The 25243-nt window shown below is 36.7% G+C and overlaps 1 long non-coding RNA gene across 3 annotated transcripts; it reads left to right on the top strand.

Moving 5' to 3' along the window:
- Positions 1-884: 884 nt before the first annotated feature.
- Positions 885-24587, top strand: LOC118152871 (uncharacterized). 3 transcript variants are annotated; one of them, XR_004741823.3, is made up of 5 exons: positions 885-943; positions 2441-2559; positions 19614-19743; positions 20278-20482; positions 24293-24587. It is a non-coding gene; the product is annotated as an uncharacterized LOC118152871 (long non-coding RNA). The 3 variants fall into 3 exon arrangements; XR_004741824.3 differs by lacking the exon at positions 24293-24587 and adding an exon at positions 17218-17293 and having other exon boundaries at positions 20278-23039; XR_004741822.3 differs by lacking the exon at positions 24293-24587 and having other exon boundaries at positions 20278-23039.
- The last annotated feature ends 656 nt before the right edge of the window (positions 24588-25243 follow it).

The raw sequence follows: 25243 nt of genomic DNA, 5'->3' as shown, positions 1-25243 counted from the left end.
CTGAGAAGAAGAAATGATATTTGACCTGTGAAGCACAGTGCTTAACAAAGTTATACTAATTTTCTGGTTAACTAAAGGAAGACAATCTCTTTTATTGCAATTCTTTTATTTAAAAAAAATCCTTCAAAATGTATTTATCTGTATCTTAATAGACTCGTAAGGCTCAGTTGGTTATCCAACTAGAATGCCTTTGGTCAGAGACAAGCTATCTTTGTCTTTTCATATGAGGCAACTGATTTCTTATCTTCTCTTTGTCCTCAAAAATCAGCTAAATGTCACCTACATGTAGCATTCCCTTCCTTCCATTCCGCTCCAATATAGAGAATCATTAGTTCCTCAGTCTTTGCAGTCCTCATAATTCTCTATACCAAGCTATTGTAAAACGTATGTCACTGTATCTTACTTAATCCCTTATGCCCTCATTCTACTGTATACTTTTTAAATGATGGGTTGCTTATCTTTGTTCATGTCACTCCTTCACCTTTGCTTCTAATAAGAATTCTAAAAATGCACCTTGCGCAATAGTAATTATAATTAAACTTTTTATATTAAGCACACACCAGGGTCTTTGTTTCCACTCAATTTCTGAGGCTTTATCACTGTCATCTACATATTATAGGTATATTAGAAATTCATGACCATAATGAGAACTTTGAGGACCTGACTAGATTTCAATAAAAGTTTTACTCTAACTGCATTTATCTAATTCATTAATAAAGTTTTAAATAAAAGTTTTACTCCAATTGCTTTTTTCTGATTCATTAAATGTGAAAATGAAAGTTAACACTTGTTGTCCAGCAGCTTCTTTAATTTAAAATGCTTAGAACCCTGAGCTAGCTATTAGCATGATGTCATAGAGGAGGCATTCCTGGAAAGTAATATTACTCATTCTCATCACCAATGTACATTTAAAGGTCGAAATCTGAAGCTCATCATCTTATATGTGGGTAATCACCTTGGAAAGTATTGACTTTTCCCTGTTCCTTCTTCATTCTCAAATAACTGTTCTTTCCTAAAGTAACTTATCAAAGTTTAGCAGCAGGACTGTTACTTTTATTGTGGCATTATAAAAGGTCTTTCTACTCTAAAAACCTAAGATTGCATTCACTGTTTGATTACAACTATTGTTTCCATGAGGATCCAATTTAATTAAGCACCTGGGTTCTTAAGCATCTAGGCTCTATATAGCTCCTTTAATAAATTTATTTATATTTTAGTTTTAAAAGAACAAAAAGTACCAGTAAGATACATAGGAAATTTATATATATATATATATTTCCCTATTAAATTTCCTTTGTATCTATCTATCATTCTAAACCACAAAGATCTTTCTTCGTCGGTTTTGCAGACTCACTACCCCCCCATAAAGAGGGGGTAACCCATAAAGCCAACAGGAGCCAAACGATTAATTAAATTATGGTGCATCAATATCATGGAATACTGGATGCCATTAATCGATATTTATAAAAACTGTAAAATAGCATGAAGAAATGCTTATGATTTAATATTACACATACAAATTAAATCTTTAAAGTTTTATAAATGCTTTAACAAATAATGTAAATTAATATTTGTGAAAGAAAATATGGCAAAAGGTTGACTCCAGGTGGTCAAATTATGACTGCCTTCTTCTTTTCTTTTTTTGTTCTCTTTTCCCAAAATGTTCTAACCTTCTACATTAATTTTTAAGTTAAAAAGAAAAAAAGATGGAGATTTTAGATTATTATTCAGAGAAATAAGAAAAAGAGCAATTTTTCTAAAAATTACTTGGCTAACTCCTCAGTTCCTGCTGCACTGCAGTGCTTCCAGCCTTGCATGGAAAATTTTTTGCTATATATGGCCTCAAATTTGTTTTCCACCTTCTAAGCTTTACCACATGTACTTTTAATCTGGACAAAAACATGTCAATAAATAGGAAACAATAAAATATTCAGTTCATTGGCCCATAGGTTTTCCGTAGGAAGTGAGAATCATCTGGAATGTTTTTCTACCATTACTCTTGTCATAATCTTATATAACATTCAAGTTTCATTTAAGAACCACCTCCTCCATGAAATCCTTTCAGCCTCCCCAGCTGGAGGTGTTTTTCCCAGCCTTTGCAACTTTCCACTGGATTTCAGCCTGTGTTGCCTTACTTTTTGCTTGAACATTTGTCTTATTCCCTATGCTTACTCCTCTATCTCAACAAACACAAACGAGCACACATACAAACACACACACACTCACACACTCACATATTTAAAGCACTGATTGTGGGTAATTATTTTGCCCTGGGAGAAAAGCTACTAAAAAGAGTAATTTAGCAGTGCAATTTCTTTGTTAATTTGTAAGATGATTCCAGTTTGTAGAGGGTTATTATGTTTATTTTACATGGAAGAAAATAAGTTGAAGTTACCTGGAATAAAATAAGTAACAACAAAAATAAATTTTTTTCTCTCAGGCTAAGCTGTTTGTTGGAAAAAATCAAGAATTTAGGCTGTAAACCAAGAGATGGGTGGTTTGAGCCGTGTTTTTCCCCCACGCTCCCGACGTCCTCAGCTATAAGTTCCATGAGCACAGGTAACCCTGATGCCACTTCCACTTCCCCCACCAATGCTGCTCTTTACCTTGGGTCCTTTAGCATCTTTTTCCAGTGTCTGCATCCACACTCATCTCCTCCAGTACTGTTACCATTTCCAGCTCCTCTTCCACTCTCTTTCAGTCTATGACATTGATGAGTGACACATTTGTTACAGTCTCACTGTCCTTCTCCCTCCATGAAACAAATGTTCCCTCAGGTGATGTAGCGCATTCAGCCAGTTTTAAATCACTCAGGCTCTAAGTAATTTTTGCCCTCAAAAGGCAGCCCTTCACTCTGAAGTTTACCTCACTTTCATTTCAGGACAGTTCCCAAGTCCTAAGGAATCTGAGTCTGGAAATTTTCAAAGTGACATTTCCCAGTAGCCTTCTTCAATAAACCCTGAGCCAATCTTCAAAAAGAAATTTATATCCCTTGACTAATCCCCAGTCAAGAACGAGACCCTACTCTTCCAGGAGCACAAGTCTTCCCTTGTCCTGTATATATGGGGCCTTAATTTTTCTAATTTCCAATAACTTGACCTTGAGCCCAAGTCCCATTTCTATATGCCCCCTTCTCTGAACCTTTCTGGGGACCCCCAAAGAAAAACAAGATACCTGAGGTCCTGCTATGATTTTCAATTTCTGATATAGCAATGTAAATTTAGCCCCAGAGCTGTTCGAGGCCCTCTGTAATACAGGTATAAACTGGACTTCTAGAAGTTCAAGGTTACTGTGTATTGGTGATTGTGAAAAGGCAGGCCAGGCACAGGGGCTTATGCCTCTAATCCCAGCACTTTGGGAGGTCGAGGCGAGTGGATCACCTGATGTCAGGAGTATAAGACCAGCCTGACCAACAGGTGAAACTCCATCTCTACAAAAATACAAAAATTAGCCGGGCATGATGGCAAATGCCTGTAATCCTGGCTACTTGGGGGGCTGAGGCAGGAGGGGACGATTGCTTTAGGCCAGAAGATCAAGACCAGCCTGGGCAACACAGTAAAACCCCCATTTCAAAAATTTGCTGAAATGGTGACAATGGGTTCTAGATACTTGGAGGTTCTTCATACTATCATCTTTACTTTTACATATGTTTAAAAATTTCTAGAATAAAAAATGTGTAAGTGCAAATATAGATCTAAACTGTTTATCTTAGTAAACAATTCTAGGTACTTGGAGTTTCTTTATACTATCATTTTTACTTTTACATATGTTCAAAAATTTCTAGAATAAAAAATGTGTATGTGCAAAGATAGATCTAAATTGTTTACCTGTCTTGGTAAACTCCATGTCTAAGAACCTATCATGAGGGAACAATATAAATTTGCATTAGTTCATTTTCAGGCTGCTGATAAAGACATACCCACGACTGGGCAATTTACAAAAGTAAGAGGTTTATTGGACTCACAGTTCCACGTGGCTGGGGAGGCCTCACAATCATGGTGGAAGGTAAAAGTCAGGTCCCACATGGCAGCAGACAAGAGAAGAGGGCTTCTGCAGGAAAACTCCCCTTTTTAATTTCATCAGATCTCATGAGACTTATTCAGGATCACAAGAACAGTACAGGAAAAACTTGCCCCCATGATTCAATTACCTCCCACTGTGTTCCTCCCACAACACATTGGAAATCAAGATGAGATTTGGGTAGGGACACAGCCAAACCATACCAAAAATGTACAAAATATTATGCATATGTATGTTCATCATAGCATTACTTTAGATCATAATATGTTAAAAATCTAGTTGTATAGCATTAAAATATGTAGTAGAAAAATATTTAATGACATAAGAAAATGTTTGATATTTTATTTTACTGCTAAATTTAAATGAATCAGAATATATATGATTTCACTTAGTCAAAAACAAAATATGTATACAATAGATCTGACTGAATATACATAGATATGCAGATATTTTGGATATATGTCTAAATATAAACAATTTAGATATATATTTGCACATACACATTTTTTATTCTAGAAATTTTTGAACATATACAAAAATAAACATGTTAGTATAAAGATGATAGTATATGGTGTATATATCATATATATATAAACACACACACAGTTATGTATATAAATACTATATATTACATATTTATATAAGTGCTGATATGTATTAGAATATAGGTGATGGGGGATGGAAACAGCAAACCACCATGGCAATGTGTATACCTATGTAACAATCCTGCAAGATCTGCACATGTACATCAGAAGTTAAATAAATAAATAAATAAAAATAAAATTAAAAACAAGAAAATGTGCTATACATTTATACCATGAAATACTACTCAGTCATAAGACCTGGCACGATAAAAACCCTAGAAGGAAATCTAGGCAAAACTATCCAGGACATAGGAGTAGGCAAGAACTTCATGAACAAAACACAAAAAGCATTGGCAACAAAAGCCAAAATAGACAAATGGGACCTAATCAAACTCCACAGCTTCTGCACGGCAAAAGAAACAGTGAATCGGCAACCGACAGAATGGGAAAAAATTTTTGCAGTTTACCCATCTGACAAAGGGCTGATATCCAGAATTTACAAAGAACTCAAACAGATTTACAAGAAAAAAACAAACAAGCCCATTCAAAAGTGGGCAAAGGATATGAACCGACACTTTACGAAAGAAGACATATATGAGGCCAACAATCATATGAAAAAATGCTCATCGTCACTGGTCATCAGAGAGATGCAAATCAAAACCACATTGAGATACCATCTCACGCCAGTTAGAATGGCGATCAGTAAAAAAATCTGGAGACAACAGATGCTGGAGAGGATGTGGAGAAAAAGGAACACTTTTACACTGTTGGTGGGAGTGTAAATTAGTCCAACCATTGTGGAAGACAGTGTGGCGATTCCTCAAGGCCTTAGAAATAGAAATTCCATTTGACCCAGCAATCCCATTACTGGGTATATACCCAAAGGACTATAAATCATTCTACTATAAGGACACATGCACACGAATGTTCATTGCAGCACTGTTTACAATAGCAAAGACCTGGAATCAACCCAAATGCCCATTGATGACAGACTGGATTGGGAAAATGTGGCATATATACACCATGGAATATTATGCAGCAATCAGAAATGATGAGTTCATGTCATTTGTAGGGACATGGATGAATCTGGAGAACATCATTCTCAGCAAACTGACACAAGAACAGAAAATGAAACACCGCATATTCTCACTCATAGGCTGGTGATGAAAAATGAGAACACATGGACACAGAAAGGGGAGTACTAAACACTGGGGTCTATTGGGGGGAAAAGGGGAGGGCCAGTGGGAGGGGGAGGTGGGGAGGGATAGCCTAGGGAGAAATGCCAAATGTGGGTGAAGGGGTGAAAGCAAACAGAACACACTGCCATGTGTGTACCTATGCAACTGTATTGCATGCTCTGCACATGTACCCCAAAACCTAAAATGCAATAAAAAAATAAGGAAAAAATAAAAAGTTACTAATAAAAAAAAAAAATACTACTCAGTCATAAGAAAGAATAAAATTATATCTTTTGCAGCAAAAAAATATAATAATAATGTATTAATATGTAGTGTATTATGATGCATATTATGTTGTATTATATGTGTATATATAATAAATTTATGTAATTTATATATAATTAATTTTAAATATATATATAGTTTTAGACACCAACATATATATTTAGTCAACTTCATATATATAGTTTTAGTCAGCTGGAAGTCAGAGATCAATATGCCACCATGGTCAGGTTCCATGAGGACCCTCTTCCTGACTGGCAGATGGCTGCCTTTTCACCATATCCTAACATTCTGGGGAGACGGAGACATCAAGTTCTCTGGTGTCTCTTCTTATAAGGGCACTAATCCCATCATAAAGGGCCCTCCCCTCATAACCTAATTACCTCCCAAAGGCTCAACTCTAAATACAATCACATTGTGGGTTGGTGTTCCATGTATGAATTTTGGGGATACAAACATTCAGTCCATAGCATATATCAATAGTAAAATAATTATCTCTAGAAGATGTACTATTTCCTTTAATATTTCTGGGTCTTCCATGTTTACTACAACAAATATACATGTTTTATGTAATCAGGAAGAATAAATCCACAATAAATGCCCATTTCTACGGCTTAGAAAGGCTTCTGTTTTCAGTTATAATAAGAACCAATTCTCCCACTGAAAATAACTTTAAAAGTTTGTAAAATATGAAAAAACAATTTGAATGAAGCTATCAAAATGCTACCAAGGCAGATCGGTTTGAGAGTCTAAGATTATGGAAAGAAAATTCACTGAAGTGATTCTGATATTTTTTAGTGCTTTTGCCTTCAATGCATTTGCTAATTCATAAGTAATGTGGGCAGAAGTGCTTAGAAACTGAGCAAAAACTGGAGAGTTAGAGAAAATTTGAGTAGAATTTTTTGCAGTCTCAGCAGCTATAAAGACATACTTGGACTTTAGGGTTTCCAAAAAAGTTAGGACTCAAAAGTTCAAGATCTTGTCCAGAAAGGAAGGTTGGAAAAGTGAACTTGGTACCTAGGGTCAACAATAAGTACCTGCTAAGAGGCTAAACATCTTAGCAAGGCTATTCACAATCTCACTGTGCTGGGCAGAGAACACATAGAGTTAAGTGTCTGCTTATTTGGAAGGATACTGACAAGCTACCTAAGACCTCTTGAAGAACTGTACCCTAGAAATTAAAGTGAAGTGGTAATTGATCAGCTCTTTAAACAGACAGAAGTCAAAATTAGAAACCTATTAAGCCCTGGTTAAATTAAGGTGATCTGGTCTTCTCTGGAGGAATATAATCATCTAGTACCTGTACATTATTTCATACATGATGTCTGATATTCAGTCAAAACTTACCAGGCATATGTATCAAGAGAAGAGAAAAAGACATAGAACAGATGATAAAAATAGACTCATGGGGATGCAAGTATTGAAGTTAATAAACAGGACATTTAAAATAAACTATAATTTATATGTTCAAAATTTAACAACAGGATAAAGAATTTCACCAGACAACTAGAGTTAAGAATAAGAAGTATAAAATGGAAATGGAAATTCTAAGACTGAAAAATATAGTAACTAAAAAAATTTAAATGCAGTGAATAAGTTAAAGAGCAAATTAGACACAGCCAAAGAGAAAATTACCTATAATTTCAGTACATAAAAACTATCCAGGAGAACGATCCAAGATGGCCGATCGCTAACATCCCGGGATTGCAGCTCTCAGGGAAGGCGCGGAGAACTAGAGGACGCCACACTTTCAGACAAAGTCTGGTCGCTCACGGAGCAGAAGATCCCCCAGTGGTGGAAACACACGAGTCGCCAGCACGACTCTCGTGGTCGGCGCAGCGGTTCCGCCGGCACCTGGACGCGGCAGCGCTCGGCGCAGAGTAAACAGGACCGGTTCCCCTTCTGACTGAGGTTTGGAGCCCCGGGAAGGCAGAGTCGCCTACTACGGAAACAAGAAGGAAGCCAGACAGGAGAATCCTGGGCAGAAAAGCACCATCAGTTTTAACGCCGCTGCTCTGGCCCTGGGAGCTAACAACCTGGACGTCCACTCAAGAGACCTAATCTGAAAGTTGGTAATTTCAAAGACGACAGAGGATAAATTTACAATGACAGGAAGAAACCAGCGTAAAAAAGCTGAGAATACTCAAAGTCAGAACGCCTCTCCCTCTAAAGATGATCACAGTTCCACATCAACAATGGAACAAGGCTTGATGGAGAATGAGCGCCTCCTGATGACAGAATCACTCTTCAAGGAATGGATAATAACAAACTTCAGTGAGTTAAAAGAACATGTTGTAGCCCAACGTAAAGAAACTAGGAACTTTGAAAAAAGGTTTGATGAAATCCTATTGAGAATAGACAACTTAGAGAGGAGTATGAGTGAATTAATGGAACTGAAGAATACAATACAGGAACTCCGAGAAGTATGCACAGGTTTAAACACTCGAATTGTTCAAGCAGAATAAGGGATATCAGAGGTCAAAGTCCAACTTAATGAAATAAAACGTGAAGAAAAGATTAGAGAAAAAAGGATAAAAAGGAATGAGCAAAGTCTCCAAGAAATGTGGGACTATGTGAAAAGACCAAATTTACGTTTGATAGGTGTACCTGAATGCGACGGAGAGAATGAATCCAAGCTGGAAAATACCCTTCAGGATATTATTCAGGAAAATTTTCCTAAACTAGCAAAGCAGGTCAACATTCAACCCCAGGTAATATCGAGAACACCACAAAGATATTCCTCAAGAAGAGCAACCCCAAGGCACATAATCGTTAGACTCACCAGGGTTGAAACGAAGGAGAGGATACTAAGGGCAGCCAGAGAGAAAGGTCAGATTACCCACAAAGGCAAGCCTATCAGACTTACAGCAGATCTCTCGGCAGAAACTCTACAGGCCAGAAGAGAGTGGGGGCCAATATTCAACATTCTCAAAGAACAGAACCTTCAGCCCAGAATTTCATATCCAGCCAAACTAAGCTTCACAACTGAAGGAAAAATAAAATCTTTTATGAACAAGCAAGAACTCAGAGATTTTATTACCACCAGGCCTGCTTTACAAGAGCTTCTGAAAGAAGCATTACACACAGAAAGAAACAACCAGTATTAGCCTTTCTAAAAATACACCAAAAAGTAAAGAGCACCAACATAAAGAAGAATTTACACCAACGAATGGATAAAACAGCCAGTCAACATCAAATGGCAGCAACCCTAAATTTAAATTGACTGAATTCCCAATCAAAAGACACAGCCAAAACTCAACAGCATGTTACATCCAGACCTGTTTCACATGCAAGGATACACAAAGACTCAAAACAAAGGGATGGAGAAAGATTTACCAACCAAATGGAGAGCAAAAATAAATAATAAATAAATAAAAAGCAGGAGTTGCAATTCTTGTATCGGATAAAATAGATTTTAAAGCAACAAAGATATAGTGGTAAAAGGATCAATGCAACAACAAGAGCTAACGATCCTAACACCCAGATAGGAGATTTAGACTCAATGAGACAGAAAATTAATAAGGATATCAAGGACTCAAACTCAGATCCAGAACAAGTAAACTTAATAAATATTTATAGAGCTCTCCACTTCAGATACACAAAATATACATTCTTGTCAATACCACATCACACCCACCCATTAATTTAAATGAAACATTGATTGGCCATTATTAATACCCAATTTTTTTCAAAATAAAGCAATATTTCCATTTACTCTCCCTCTTTCTCTTCCTCTTTCTTTCTCTCCTTTACTTATTTTTTTTTTCTTTCCTTCTCTCAAAAAAAAAAGAAATCAACTTGTAAACCTCTAGATCCAGGTCGGCAATGTCTCTTTCATTGCTTGATTTCCTTTCTTCCCTTCCCTCCCTCCCTCCCTCCCTCCGTCCCCACTTCCTCCCTTCCTTCCTTCCTTCATCCCTTCCTTCCTCCCTACCGTCCTTATTCCCTTCCTTCCTGCCTTCCTCCCCACCACCAAAAAAAAAAAAAACTATCCAGGTCTAAGCTTAACACATACATGTAGGGTCCCAGAAAAGGACAAGAGAGAAAAGAGGCAAAAACAACATTTGAAGATATAATGACCAACGTTTTCAAAAATAATGAAATATATCAAACCACAAATTCAAGAATCATTATGAACGCCAATAATGTCAAAGCAATCAATTTCCAGGCATATCATAGGAAAAACAAAGACAAGGAGAAAATCTTTAAAGCAGATAGAGGAAAAAAAGTCACCTTACTTTCAAAGCAGCAAGAAAGCGATAATGACAGTGCTGTCTCAACAGAAGTCATGAAAGCTGGGAAGTAAAGTTTTGTCTTCAAAGTGATGAAATAAAATACTAGATAATCTAAAATTCTATTCCAAATAAAAATTTACTTATAAGTGAAAACAAAGAGCTTTTAAAAATAATAACAGTAATGATTTCTTGCCAACAGAATTGCATAAATATAAATACAGAAAGGCATTCTTTAAGAAGGAATATAATTAAAGAGAAGAGCACAGACATTGAAAAAAGAATAAAGAGCAATAGAAAAGGTAAATATGGGATTAAAGCTAAATAAATTTTGTCTTATAAAACAATAGTAAAAATGACTAGTGGACTTTAAAATATACAGTGTCTCTTTATGGTGTCTCAGTTGCTAACATGCCATCCAGAGTGAGAAAGACCCAGAAACTTTGGGGTCATGTGAGCCACAGCCACAGCCTCATCAGCAAGCACCAGAAGCACTCGGAAGGCAATAATAATTCCAGTGTTATGTATCACCACAGGATCAGCTTTGACAAATATCACCCAGGCTACTAAGGGAAAGTTGTTATGAGAACTACCACTTTAAGAGGAACCGGAGCTCCTGCTCAACTGCCAATCCCGCTAAATTGTGGACTTTGGTCAGTGAGCAGACACAGCGGAATGCTACTAAAAACAAGACTGGGGCTCTCCCACCATTGATGTGGTATGATCAGACTAATACAAATTCTGGGAAAGGGAAAGCTCCCAAAGCAACCTGTCATTGTGAAGGCCACATTCTTCAGAAGAGGAGATGAGGAAAGGATTACAGGGTGTTGGAGTGGGGCTTGTGTCCTGGTGCTGTGAAGCCACATGGAGGGAGGTTTGTTAAATGTTAACAACTACTATAAAAAAATAAAAATAACAAAACAAAATATATAGTATATTAAAATATGTCAAAAATGGCAACCAAAAAAAGGAGGTAAATTTAAAGTATCCTAAAGGTGCTAACACTGTTCGGGAAGTGGCAGAAATAGTGACTAACAGTGAACTATAATAAGTCAAGGATGAATATCTTAATCTCATGGTGAACTGTAATAAGTCAAAGATAAATATTTTAATCTCTAAGAAAATGATAAAAGAAGGTCTATAAGATCATTGAAGGGTTAAACATATAATAAAATTGATTCATTTTTTAATTATAAAGTATAACTTAGTCCATCTATAAAACAGCTTGGATTTTGCAGAAATAGAAAACCATTTTTAGATAGGGATATGAGAAAGTAAATTCTAATTTTAGAAATAGAATTTTTATTAGAAAGTTCAGAGGAAAGTAAAAAAGGAGGTATTTTACATTCCATAATCTTGTAAATATCCTTGGTTGAGCCATTAAACCATTGATCATAACATAAAAAACCTTTGTCAAAACATCAAAGATTAATTAACTGAAAGTTTGGAAAATTGCAAGTACTTTTCTTTAGCTTCACTTGAGTCATACCATATAGTAGCTGACCCTGCCCAATTAATATTCAAGGCATACAATGTCTTGGATGTTCCAATTTACCAAAAAAAAAAAAAAAAAAGTGTAAATTTCCAACCTAAAAATTTGAACTTTTGGCATGGATATTCTTTAGTCTTTTACATCTGTCAAAGAAGAATTTCAACTAAACACACAAAAAAAATAGTTTATGTCACAACAGATGGTGCTTTATTTTAAATTAAAACTCTAGATTTACTAGAATTTTTAACCACAGACTCAAGTTTTCCTCTTACTTCATTTCAATATGTGATGCATATTGAAAATATTTGTGCTCATCTTTCTGAAACAGTCTCTACAAAGAGTGTCTGGCATACTGTAAAATTCTTCAGTATGTAAATGCAAATGTTATGAATCATCATCAGTTTGTGGAACAATTAAAAGAAATAAAAGACAGTGAAGGTGATTGTCTTGTGTTCTTTGCCAGTTGTTGTTGGTTGAGTTGTGGGAGAGTTTTACAAATACTTATTGCAATGTTGAATCCAATTCTCGAAATTTTAGGAACTAAAGGAATTCTATCAAATATTCAATAATAAAAGGAAAAAAGTAACAGTAGTTTGAGTTGTGTTTCCTCACTGGTATTACACTGAATATGAAGGAGTTACGTTTTCAAGTTCCAAGGAAAGAAAAAGCTATTGTAATCTACCTAGACAAGTATGTGAATTTATATTGGCACTGAATTTTTTTATACTACAAATCAATAATCATGACTTTCATACATTTTCATAATATGAATCAATATATAGAAGATTTTAGTTGGAATTGAAAATATGTAAATTGGTAGCAAACACTACAGGAAATTTGAATAAGGCTTTCTTGATACTGATAAATTTAAAATTGCTTTTCAATTTTCAAAATATCCCTTTGAAATTGATATTAATTTGTGTATGGTAGCTTGTGTAGCTACTATTATGAGTTATTTTTGTACTTATTTTTATTTTATGAATACCCTTTAGAACAAGAACACCCTGTCTTGTCCTTCCGTTTTGAGTTTAATTATTTAAAGCATAAGTTCTTTGACCAGACTTTATTTCTACTTTGTGGAAGGGTAACTCATCATATATGTTACAGGATTCTATTACAATAAATTCTATTTTATGATACAACATAAAAAAATTTAGTAAATTTACTTAACTTTTCTTAACTTTTGAAAATTATATGCTTTCCCTTCAAAGTCAAATCAAGTTTTCTAAAACAAATATATTAATTTTCTCAATGTAGATGTAAATTTTTTAAAATGACTTTTTTGCCACATGATTCGGGTACTAAAACATTTAGGACTGGTTGGAACAACCTGGATATGTGAGCTGTGAATCTTCTTTTTCAACAGGAAATTTTATGGGATCTCAACACAGGTCAAAATTTAGCATCTGCCATTGCATTACAGCCTGGGCAACAAGAGCAAAATTGCGTCTCAAAAAAAAAAACTTAGTACCATCATTGAGATGTGCTGTAAATATAAATTATGTATCAGATATTGAAGGCTAAATATGAAAAAAAATTTTTATTAATGATTTTATACTAATCACACTTTGAAGTGAAAATGTATTGGATGCACTGTGCTAAATAAGATATAATTTTATTTAACACATATAATTTATGTGTTAAATTTTATTTAACATGTATAATTTTATGACAAGTTAATTTTACCTATTTTTTATTTTGTAATGCAGGTTACTAGAAATTTTTAAAATAAGAATTACATATGTAGTTAGCATTATATTTCTACCAGATTGTACTAATACAGAAGATTTGAACAGGAAGAAAAATCGACGTGACCTAAATACTCTACAACTACAGAATATACATATTTTTATGTGCACATGGAACATTTATCAAAATTTATCATATGCTGGTCCCTAAAGCTAGTTTCAATAATTTTCAAAGAACTGAAATTATTCAAAGTACGTTCTTGCCAATGTCAGTATAACACTCAAGCAAAGAAAAATGTGTCAGCTGGATTTATCTTACACAACAATTAAAATTTCAAGTGTGATGAATACAGAGCTACATATAAGAAATAAATATTGCATAAAAGTATAGGCCTCAATAATATAGAGACCTACACATGTGTTAACAATATATATATTTTAAAATAAATAGGCCAGGCGCAGTGGCTCACACCTGTAATCACGGCACTTCAGGAGGCCAGGGCAAGGCAGACCACTTGAGGTCAGGAGTTCAAGACCAGACTGACCAACATGGAGAAACCCCATCTCTATACTAAAAATACAAAATTAGCCTGGCATGGTGGCACATGCCTATAATCCCAGATAATCTGGGAGGCTGAGGCAGGAGAAAGGTTTGAACCAGGGAGGCAGGGTTTGCAGTGAGCCAAGATTGCACCATTGCTCTCCAGCCTGGGCAACAAGAGCGAAACTCTGTTTCAAAAATAAAAATAAAAAATAAGTAAGTACTATGTGAAAGGACCTTAGGTTATTTTAGATATTATTGTCAATAAAATGGTTAAAAACTTTTAAAACATACTTTTTACTACTTTAGAAAAATGAGGTCTTACTCTATTAGTATTTCTAAATAACAAAAAAATAGACACTATAGCTTGATGAGTAACAGTGTAATTTGACTTTCCAATGAGACTTTTTTAAGACACAACTTAATTTTTTATTCACAATGGTAGAATTTCTGTATTTTAGTGTTTACCCACAAAACCCAGTACTTTCTACCACAGGAATATAATAATGGGATTTACTTTGTAAAAACAACATTATCAAATTAACAACTAAGATTCACAAATAGATAAAACATGTTTTTCTTAATTTCCAGGACAATTGGTGGATAGTCAAAAGGGATTTATTTTCTTTTTCTTTTTTAAAAAGAAAATAAAACAGAAGCTACTTTTAGGAGAAAAAAAAAATGAGCCATTCAGGTTATTTGGGTTCAATACATGTAGAAATCAGATAGAAAACAAGCCATTATAGAAACTGGCACTTTGCTTTATATTTGCACGTTCAGTACTTGTTTCGCAAAGACTAAGAATGTGTGAATATTGTCCACCAGTTGACTGATTTAGAAGAACTGTGCTCTAAAAGTCCCTAGTAGCCTAAACTTTTAATTGGACACTAAAAAAAAAAATCACTTGCAGTAATCAAAAAGTTCAATATTAGAAGTAAAAAGGATAATAAGCAAGAAGACTTCAAAAAGCTATATTTATTTAAGGAGTAAAGACTAAATTGGCTTACTAGGGAGGGTAAAGTGAATTACCTGTACTCTCTTCCACACAGCACTGCACTCCCATTAAACATGTTGCCAGAGTCCTTGTAGCAAGAACCACAGAACACTTTTCTTCTCTCCAAAGTGGATTTGCTTCCCAAAACTACAGGATGGTGAAGGACATAGATTCCTCAGTTTTCCAATTTCCCTCTGTCTGACCTCACTGTTTTACCAATATTTGTTCTAGTCTTAATTTGTTGTTGTTATCTTCTTCCTTCAAGGAGTCTCAAATCCTTTGTGGAGTAGCACAGTCATTCATGAAGAAAAAAATTAAAAATAAATTTTAAAATATTGAATTTACTACCTTCTTCACTGTCAAGATCCTGTAATATAACCTGTTAGCTATGTTTCTCAATTGATCATTCTTCATTTCTTTTCTTCTTACCCAGGTTGCTGGGATGGCTTGTATCTTTATGTGCAGTGACCAAAATGTCCTACAACTTAATGAACATGGTTATCCTCAACATAATGGCTAGTGTCTCCTTTCCGATTCATTGATTTTTTTTTTTAATTCATGAAAATAGGAGACCTACTTGAAAGCTATGGAGAGCATTGTTCAGCCACTGGTCTCCTACACTGAAAGAGCATAAGCACTGTGGCCTGTGGGCCAGCATATCTCTTACTTGTCACCACCACTGAGGTCTGGAGTTAGGTGCAGAGGTGAGAGTCAGGCCGGAGTTCAGTGAATAAGCAGTCATTACAGGTGAACTGATGGAACTGCAAATTATATGCGGAAGAGCTCACAGAGCATGGAATAATGAGGTTAATATAAACAGGATGAATTAGTTTTATCAAGAATTGCCCAATTCACAGATCTACGGAGTCAGATATAAAACCTAATCATTTCACCTGGTTCAAATGGCTAGTGATCTTTATTCACGTATTTTCTCTGAAACATCTTGCTTAAAGTCATAGCCAACTATTAATTTTTGTCTTTGATGCTCTGAGGTGATAGGAGTAGGTTGACTGCCGTTATTAAAATTTCTGTAAGGTTTTCTAAAAGGATGCTCCATAGAGTGCATACAGACATGGACTCACACTTTCCCAGAAGTAGTTAATGGCATGAAAATTGCTTATAAAACACTGCTGTTCCTGACACGTGAAGCCCATGTGTTTTTAAAATCTGATTTCAAAATCTAATACAGATTTCTTCTAGAAGTTTAAATGTAAGCAAACCCTGAAAGCGATATCATTTATAAAGATAAATGTGCTGAAATACGGATATTGAGTCTAGCAGTGTTGTCACTTATGGTGTCACTGAAGGCTTGCAGGGAAGCAGCATGCCTGGACTCCCTCCCACAACATTACTGACATGAATACAGCTATTTCTATAATACTGATGACATTATAGAATTAGAAACTGGCTTTCTAAAGTCAGAGACTTTTTATACCTTGTAGGTACTGATAGCATTAGTTTTTAAATAGAAGATAATATAACCAAAAATAAATAAACAACAAAAAAAGAATATGAACTTGAAAGTCAGACCTGTCACCTCTCAGCCACTTGACTTTGGAGAAGTTTCATGACCTCACTGGGCCTCGGTTTCCTCAGGACCTGGTCAATAAATGCATTTCCATCTGCTTTATTGCTTCAACCATAAAAAAAATTTTTTTATGAAAACTTTTCTAAACTAGCAAGTTATGAGGATAGGATACAAACTGAGATTATGTTTTTTATCTATTGTGGTCAGCCGAAAAATAGCTTCCCAAATATGTCCATATTCTAATACCCAGATCCTGTGAATATATTACCTTACACAGCAAAATAGACTTTGTAGATGTCATTAGATTAGGGATACTGAGATGGGAAGAGTATCCTGAATTATCCAGGTAAAACTAATATAATCACAAGGCTCTTGAAAAGATAGAGACAGGCAGGTCAGAGAGAGAAGAAAATGTGCTGATGAAAGGAGAGATCAAAGAGCAAGAGAGAGATCTGAAGATGCTGTACTGCTGACTTTGTAGATGAAGGAAGGGTCAACAGCCAAGGAAAGCAAGTAGTTTCCAGATGCTGGAAAAAACAAGGAAATAATTCTCCCCTAAAGCATCCAAAAGGAATGCAGCCCTGCTATCACCTTGATTTTAGGACTTCTGACATCCAAAGTGTAAGATAATACATTTGTGTTTATTGAAGCTCCTAAGTTTCTGGACATTTTTTACAGCAGTAATACATCTGTCAACACTAATTCCACTCACACAATTCCACAGTGGACGATGCGGCATTCTGACCAGCTAGTGGTAAGTTCCTTGGAAAAAAATTGGCAAAATATGTCAATACACTGAAAACGTGTTCATCATTTGACCCAGTCATACCACTTCTAGGACTCAATTATAAATAATAATAAACTTGCACAATGCTCATCCGGGTACTATTTATGGTAACAAAAAATGGAAATAACATAAATATCCACTCATAAGGGTGTGGCTGCATAAATGATGCAGCATGCAAATTATGTATGAAACATTATCAACCTACACATGCAGTACATCCTCAACTGCATTTTTAATGCTGGATAAGAATAAAATGACAATTAATAGAAAATGTAACAAAATATATAAAGAGGTTTTCCTCTAGATGGTGAGTAATTTTTATTTTTCAAACCAACATATTTGTGTATTTCCCAAATTTTCTATAAAGAGCATATATGATTCAATTATTAAAAAGAAGTGTTACACTATGTTGGTAACCCATGCCACAATTCAACATGAAAATGGGTTATTAATAAGAAAGAGACCCCTTACAAAACAGCAAACCACCAATCTAAAAAAAAAAAAACAAAGAAAAGTAATCTGCGCATTTAAAACTTTCAACATATTTTTAAGTATGGTAATACCTAATTAATCAAGCAAAATTATGTTTCACATATGTAACTTTTTTGGAAAATTGAAGCCATTTATTTCCTTTACATTCTCACCGTTTCAGAGATCTTAATACTATGGTGGAAATTTTTGAATCATTTGTTATGTATTTCCTTTTTTTTTTTAAGATGGAGATTTTCACTTGTCACCCAGGCTGGAGTGCGGTGGCATGATCCCAGCTCAATGCAACTTCTGCCTTCTTCAGTTTGAGTGATTCTCCTACCTCAGCCTCCCAAGTAGCTGAGATTACAGGTGCCCACCACCATTCCCAGCTAATTTTTTGTGTTTTTTAGTAGGTATGGGGTTTCATCATGTTGGCCAGGCTGGTCTTGAACTCCTGACCACAGGTGATCTGCCCGCCTCGGCCTCCCAAAGTTCTGTGATTACAGGCATTAGCCACGGTGCCTGGCCTCATGTGTTGTATATTCTGTCCATCATTAAATCTGGAGTCAACATACATGATTTGTAGGATCATTTGCTACTGGGTGCAGCACTTAAGATGTGTGTATTTCCAATACCTTACCTAGAAACTGGAAATAAAAATTCATATTCTGGCTAGCACACAAAGTGTTTGGGGAGGTCAAATGAGATAATACATATTTAAAAACCTTTAAAACTGGAAAGTAGTATGCAAAAATAAGAAATATACATTATTTTCATATTCTAGGAAATTCAAACATTATTGCAAATCAATATTTGTTGGATGCTGCATTAAATGATGCCTAGTGAGTTGTCTAAATACTCAGTGCTAATTGTTCCCCATTTCATAGGCCAATGTGCCATGTTTCTGTGAATTAAGTCTTCTTTTTAGAATCTATGCTGTGATTATTTCTTAAAAGGTATAAGAATGAATGGGGGAGAGAAGCTGAACATACAGAACTAAAATGTATATGTATATATGTGTGTATGCACGTTTATATATATTTAGGCAAACACATATATGCACCCTCTTTCTTTGTTTATCCATGTTTTAATTGTATTTAAAAAACAGCAGTTCTCTCTCCTTTTAAAAAAAAATCACTATTTTTCATATAGCTAAGACTTTGGCCATAAATCTTAAAATAACGTACCCTATATCCTTATATCAGGAAAAAATGCTCTAACTTATAGTCCTGGGACACTTCTTTCCCTGACACCCAGATTCAGTCCTCTAGCCCATGTCTCCTCCATACACCTGGAAGATACAGGCCTCAATTCTGGGAAGAGAAGCTATGAGAAAAATGAAACAACCACTGACTCCTCAGGGTTATTTTATTTGCACTTTCTGAGTCATTTTGATTCACACAGGTAAGAGTCAGGGTTTAAATTAGACAATTTCTGGCTGGGAAAGTTATACTGTTCCTAAAATGGAACATGGAGAAAGGAGGTGTGACAATAGTGTAAAATGACTCATCATCAGCCACAATTAGACTTTCTTCATTGCCTGCCAAGTGCTCAACAGTCCTGGGCTCAGAGCGGCACAGTCTCTGTTAAAGGCCACCTTGGCTTCTGGTAATCTTCCTCAGTTACTGAAAATTATTGATCCTGTTTCCACACATCTCAGTGTTAATCGGCTTCTCCTGAAGTGTCCCCATGGACACCAGAGACCAGCTTGACCTGTTAAACAAGCAGAGTTGATTCCTATTAATATTTTCTCTCTTCTAAGTTGAAGAGTTAGACACCACCAACTGAGGCAACTTTTAATTTGTTCTTAAAATAGGACAGTCGTTTCTGGATGAGCCATCCACATGAGTCTCTATCAGTGATAGTGATTCAGAAGTATAACTGGTACCAAGAGAGATGGTGGGACAGGACAAGACCTAGATGGAAATAAAAGGATCACACAAAAGGTAAAATCACATGGTCATATGGGCTTTAGCATCAGCGAACTTAAATCCTTGATCTATCACTTCTCTGCTATTTCCAATAATCAATAAAATAAAATATAAAACATAGATACTCAATTCTCAATACAGTCCTCTTAAGAATGCAAAGAAAACTTCCATTATGGGATGCTGGCATTTCTGGCTGCAGCATGCAATCTGCATTTAAAAAGTAATAAATTTAAAAATCCAAAATGCCTATAAGAAAACAATACAAAGAAACAAATCAATCTCTGTGTTTTTGGTTTCATTTTGGGCTTTTGATTTGCTGATGCTTTATGAAAATCAAATTCTGGATCAATAGAAGATAGATTTCAACAGCCTCCACCATAGGCTGTGTTCACCACCTTGTCGCATGTCCTGTGGCACTCTGAACAGTGTTAGGCACATGGTAGATGTGTAAGGAACATCACTTTATTGAAAGAACTCACGATTCTATTGTCCTCAGTGCCTCTGAATGCTTCCTATGACAGTAATGCAAGTATTTGTCTTTTTCTGTAGATGCCATCAGTTTGGTTTGCCCTTTCTAAGGGAACTCAACTGTTTCCTGGAGTTTTGCTATTTGCATTTCATGCGTTTCTGTTGTGGAAACGAGATGATGCCTTCAATCCTCATCATTCTCATTAAAGACAGGTGCAACCAAACTGCTGCTCCAGAGATGTCCCAAGACATCAATAATGGGGTCAATGGAAACAGACATCCCTGGGTAAGCCCCACTGCCCAGCAGAGGAAGAGAGAACTAGTATATTTGGTCTAAGAACATACCTCCTGTTGACTTTCTACCCTACCTACCCTCAGCATCAGTGTAAAGACGGGGCTCCAGAAACTCACCCTCTCTGGCTCCCTCTAGTCAGAGCATCACCTCACTCTCTCCTTTGGATCCACATTATTCACTTTATTCCTGTTTATGAAACCCCCTCAAAAGCCGCAAACTGCAAAGCCACCCCTCATCTCCACATTGTAAGGGTCTGCTCATCCTCATTCTGTCCATCTCTTCCACCTTTCCCCTAATTCCGAGATCCTTCCACTGTGCTAGTTGGATTCCTAGCAAATCATAGAGGACAAATCCCCTTTATTGCCATCTGTTCTCTGAATATTCTCGCACTTCCTTGTTGTTCAAACAGAAATCAGGTCCTCAGGAGTCTTTCCACCCCACTGACACCAATGATTCACTGATTCTTAAATCCCGCTGCTGTCCACTGCTCCTTCCCTTCTTGGTGGTTTCACTCCCTTCCTTACGCAGCTGAAACTCCATAGTCAATCCTTTGCCTGCACCCTTCTGCACTTATCCCTCTCTGATTTGCTCCCACTTCCCTGGCAAACCACAAACTTGGCTAACTCCAACATTTCATTCCCTGCAGCTCACTCTAGTAGCTGATTTTCCCCTACTTCTGGAAGGGAGTAAGTGTCCTCCTCGCCTGCCCGAAACTTCCATTGCTGATTTTGGGCTGTTTTCTTTCCTTCAATTCTGAATTTTAATGTAACTGTCACCTGCTGCCCCCAAGTCCTGCCTCCTTATTTTCCATGGGAACTCTTGGGTCACTGTCACTTCATACTATTTTGATGCTAATCCTTAATCATTTCAATATCCGTGTAACTGAGACTTCTAACGCCTGGACCACCCCATGGTCAGACTCTGAGACCTCATCATCACCATCCTTTGCAGAGCTGCACACCCTCCACAATATCAAGTGTGCACATCCCACTCTCTGCCAGCTGCCTCCTAACAGCAGCTCATTCCCTCTAATGCCTTATGCCAACTGACTTTCCACCCCACTAACAACCACAATTCATTTATTTATTAAATCCCTTTCCTGTTCACTGTTCCTCAGCCCCTTGATGGTTTCACTCCCCTCTTTATGCAGCTGAAACTCTGTGGTCAACCACTCCATGAACCCTTTATGTCCTTATCCCTCTCTTATTTGCTCCCACTTCCTTGGCAAATCACAAACGGTTAAATCCAAATCAGCACCTTCTCTGCCTATAATCTATTTCAACTCGTGACCACTAAATCAAGCAGCCTCTTTACACTGCCCAGCAGTCATAAGACACCCCACTTTCCAAAAGGACTATTCCACACATTCTCTTCTCCTCTCAAATCCCACACTTCCTCCCCCATTCTTATTCTCAGCCAATGATCTTTCTTTCTGTTTCTCTGAGAAAATAGAAGCAAACGGAAGAGAACTTCCACAGACTCCCACCCTCACTGCTGCCCACCACCAGCATCTATGTTCAGTGACTCTAGCTTTCTACCTGTTACCAGAGCTGATCCTCTGTAAAGCTAGCCCTGACCCCTGGGTACTGGATCATAGCTATGGGAAGTTTTACATTGTAACTCATTAATTTTTCCCAGCTGCAATGAGCTTCTAAAAGAACTTGAAAAGGACATTTCATAACAGTTTGTCAATACAGGAGATTTTACTATTATTAATATACACAACAGATCAAAGTGAAGGAAAGACTTCACTTGGGTGGCCATTACAGCTGACTGTTGTCAGCCATGGAGTAATGGGAAAAAAACCAGTTAGGTGTTTAAATGCTAGTGCTGACTGACCTTGGGAAATATTCCTGAGTTAAAACAAACTGGGTTTGAATCATAACTCTGCTACCAACTGGTTTACTATTTGAACAAGTTATGAAACAGCAAAGGCCTTTGGTTTCCTGCATGTAACAGCACTGCCTCATAAGTTGTATTGAGGCCTAAGTCCTTAGAATCATATAAAATGTTCTTGAAATATATAATTTTCATGTTTAGTTTCTTCTTGTTGTGTTCATTTTACATGGCTAAAAAGTAAAAACATTGTATTACCATTTCCATGCTGTAGAAGGAAGAAAAGTGACCAAACCTTGCCCCTGCCCCCAAGATGTCCATGTCTTACTCCCCAGAATCTGTGAATATATTACCTTACCTGGAAAAAAGAGTTTGTAGATGTGAATAAGGATTTTGACATGCAGAAGTCATCTTTTATTATCTGGGTGGGCCCAGTGTCATTATAAGAATCTTTAAAGGTAGAGGCTGGGCGCGGTGGCTCACATCTATAATCCCAGCACTTTGAGAGGCTGAGGAGTGCAGATCACAAGGTCAAGGGTTCAAGACCAGCCTGGCCAATATGATGAAACCCTATCTCTACTAAAAACACAAAAATTAGCTGGGTGTGGTGGCGCACGCCTGTAGTCCCAGCTACTAGGGAGGCTGAGGCAGGAGAAGTGTTTGAACCCGGGAAGTGGAGGTTGCAGCGAGCCAAGAGGGCACCACTACACTCCAGTCAGGGCAACAGAGTAAGTCTCTATCTCAAGAAAAAAGAAAAAAAAAAGAAAAATAGAAAAGGTACTCAGAATAATGAGATAGAGGAAGATTGAATACAGAAAAGGAGCTCAAAATGACTCAGCATGAGAAGGACTCAGTGCATCCTTACCGGCTTTGAAGACGGCAGAGCAGTGCCAAGGCATGTGGGCTGCCTCTGGAAGCCAGACAAGGCAAGCAAGTGTATTCTGCCCTAGAAGCTCCAGAGAGGAACACAGCCCCACTGACACAGCCCCCCTGACACTTGGATTTTAGCCCAGGGAGACCCATTTTAAACTTTTGAACTCCAAAACTGTAATTTTATAGATTTGTGTTGCTTTAAGCCACTAAATTTGTGGCAATTTTGGCAGTTTTTTATAGTGCTATAGGAAACTAACACACATGTACAACCTATGCTCAGTACAACCTATGCCTCTCCCCCACCTTGCCCTGCTCCTAATGGTAACCACATTTACCACTTTCTGTTTTATTCTTCCTGTGCATATATTTTTAATAAACGAATACATATGTGTTTACTCTAGTTTTATTCTTTCTTATGAAAATATTCTATACTATATACAACAACTCTGCTCCTTGTTTTTTTTTTACTTAACAATGCACATTCTTGTTCTACCCTGCACAGTACCCCATCCGTGACCCAAGTTTTTGCAATCAAAATGTCTCCAGACCCTGCTAAACATCCCTCCCGTTGAAAGCCACGTTTGCAGATGGAATAAATACCTCAATCTAGGGAAATATCTTTGCGGGCTGGGGGGTACAGAAGAATCTCTTTAAACACAACTTCAGAAACACAAACATTAGGAAAAATGTGGATCAATGTTATGACATCACTCAGGCAATTGTGTTGAGAATTACACTGTAGGGGATAAAAGCTGAATCCAAAGGACCAACCAGGAAGTTCTTAAATCAATTTGGGGAATCCAAGGCCGCACATCAGGCAAATGGTGGAACTAGAATTGAAACCTGTGGTGTCTTATTTCATGCACACACTTTCCCTCTGCTTAATGTTTCTAGAGTGTCAGTATAAGGAATATTGCAGGCTGGTGAAAGGCCTGAAAGAGTTAAGTTGGCTCAAGTACTGTCAGGTTGCCTTAAACATAGGTTACATGGTTAAGTTCAGGTTCTATATTTCGAGACTTTAGAAAGTTATATATGATCTGAAAAATTATGATGGAAAGATCTGGGGATAATGTGAACACATTTTTGTACCAGGAGGAAGTGACTCACGGCTGATGGGAGAATTGGACGTTTTCAATGAATGGCAGAAAATCAGGATAGAAGATGAAAGGCTAAAGCTGTGCTTTAATAGTTGTGTCATATAAAAAATGCAAAAGAGAGGCAGCTCTTGGGACCAGCTGAAGAAGGCTCACAGATAGATGTTGGCCCTAAATGCAACAGCCTTCACCTTGCCTGTTCAGTGGACAGGAATGTTCGTGGCACCTCAGCCAGAGGCCTTTACGGCCATTAGAAGAGGGGACTCACCATCCTTTAGGCTGTCCTGTGCATGCGGCACTACCCTGGATTTTATTTTATTATGGTAAAAAGCAAATATTATAAAATGTATTATCTTAACCACGTTTAAGTGTATAGTTCAGTCGTGTTAAGCATATTTACATTGTAATGAAAGAGATCTCCACAAATTTTTCATCTTTTAGTGCTGGAACTATATATCCATTAAACAATTCCTTCCCCCCCCTCCTTCTCTGGTAACCGCCATTCTATGAATCTGACTACTTTCTAGACCTCATATAAGTGATATTACGCAGTGTCTGTGTTTTGTGATTGGCTCAATTTACTTAGGATAATTTTCTCAAGTTTCATCTATGTTGTAGCACATGACAGGTTTTCCTTTTAAGGGTGAATAATATTCCATATTTATATTCGGACAGATATATATATGTGTATATAAAACATTCCATACACGTCTGCTGCTTCTACCTCTTGCCTATTGTAAACAGAGTTGTTATGAGACCGCACTTTCAATTTTTTCAGATATATACACAGAAGCTGGATGGCTGGATCGTATGGTAGTTTTATGTCTTATTTTTAATTTACTGAGGAACTCCCATACTGTTTTCCACAGAAATTACACCATTTTACAATCCCACCAACAGTGAACAAGGGTTCCAACTTCTCCATATTCCCACCAACACTTGTTATTTG

The sequence above is a fragment of the Callithrix jacchus genome, chromosome 4 (assembly GCF_049354715.1).
Source record: "Callithrix jacchus isolate 240 chromosome 4, calJac240_pri, whole genome shotgun sequence".
NCBI lineage: Eukaryota > Metazoa > Chordata > Mammalia > Primates > Cebidae > Callithrix > Callithrix jacchus.
The sequence above is the reverse complement of the archived record's forward strand: the minus strand, read 5'-3'. Positions and strand labels throughout refer to the sequence as shown.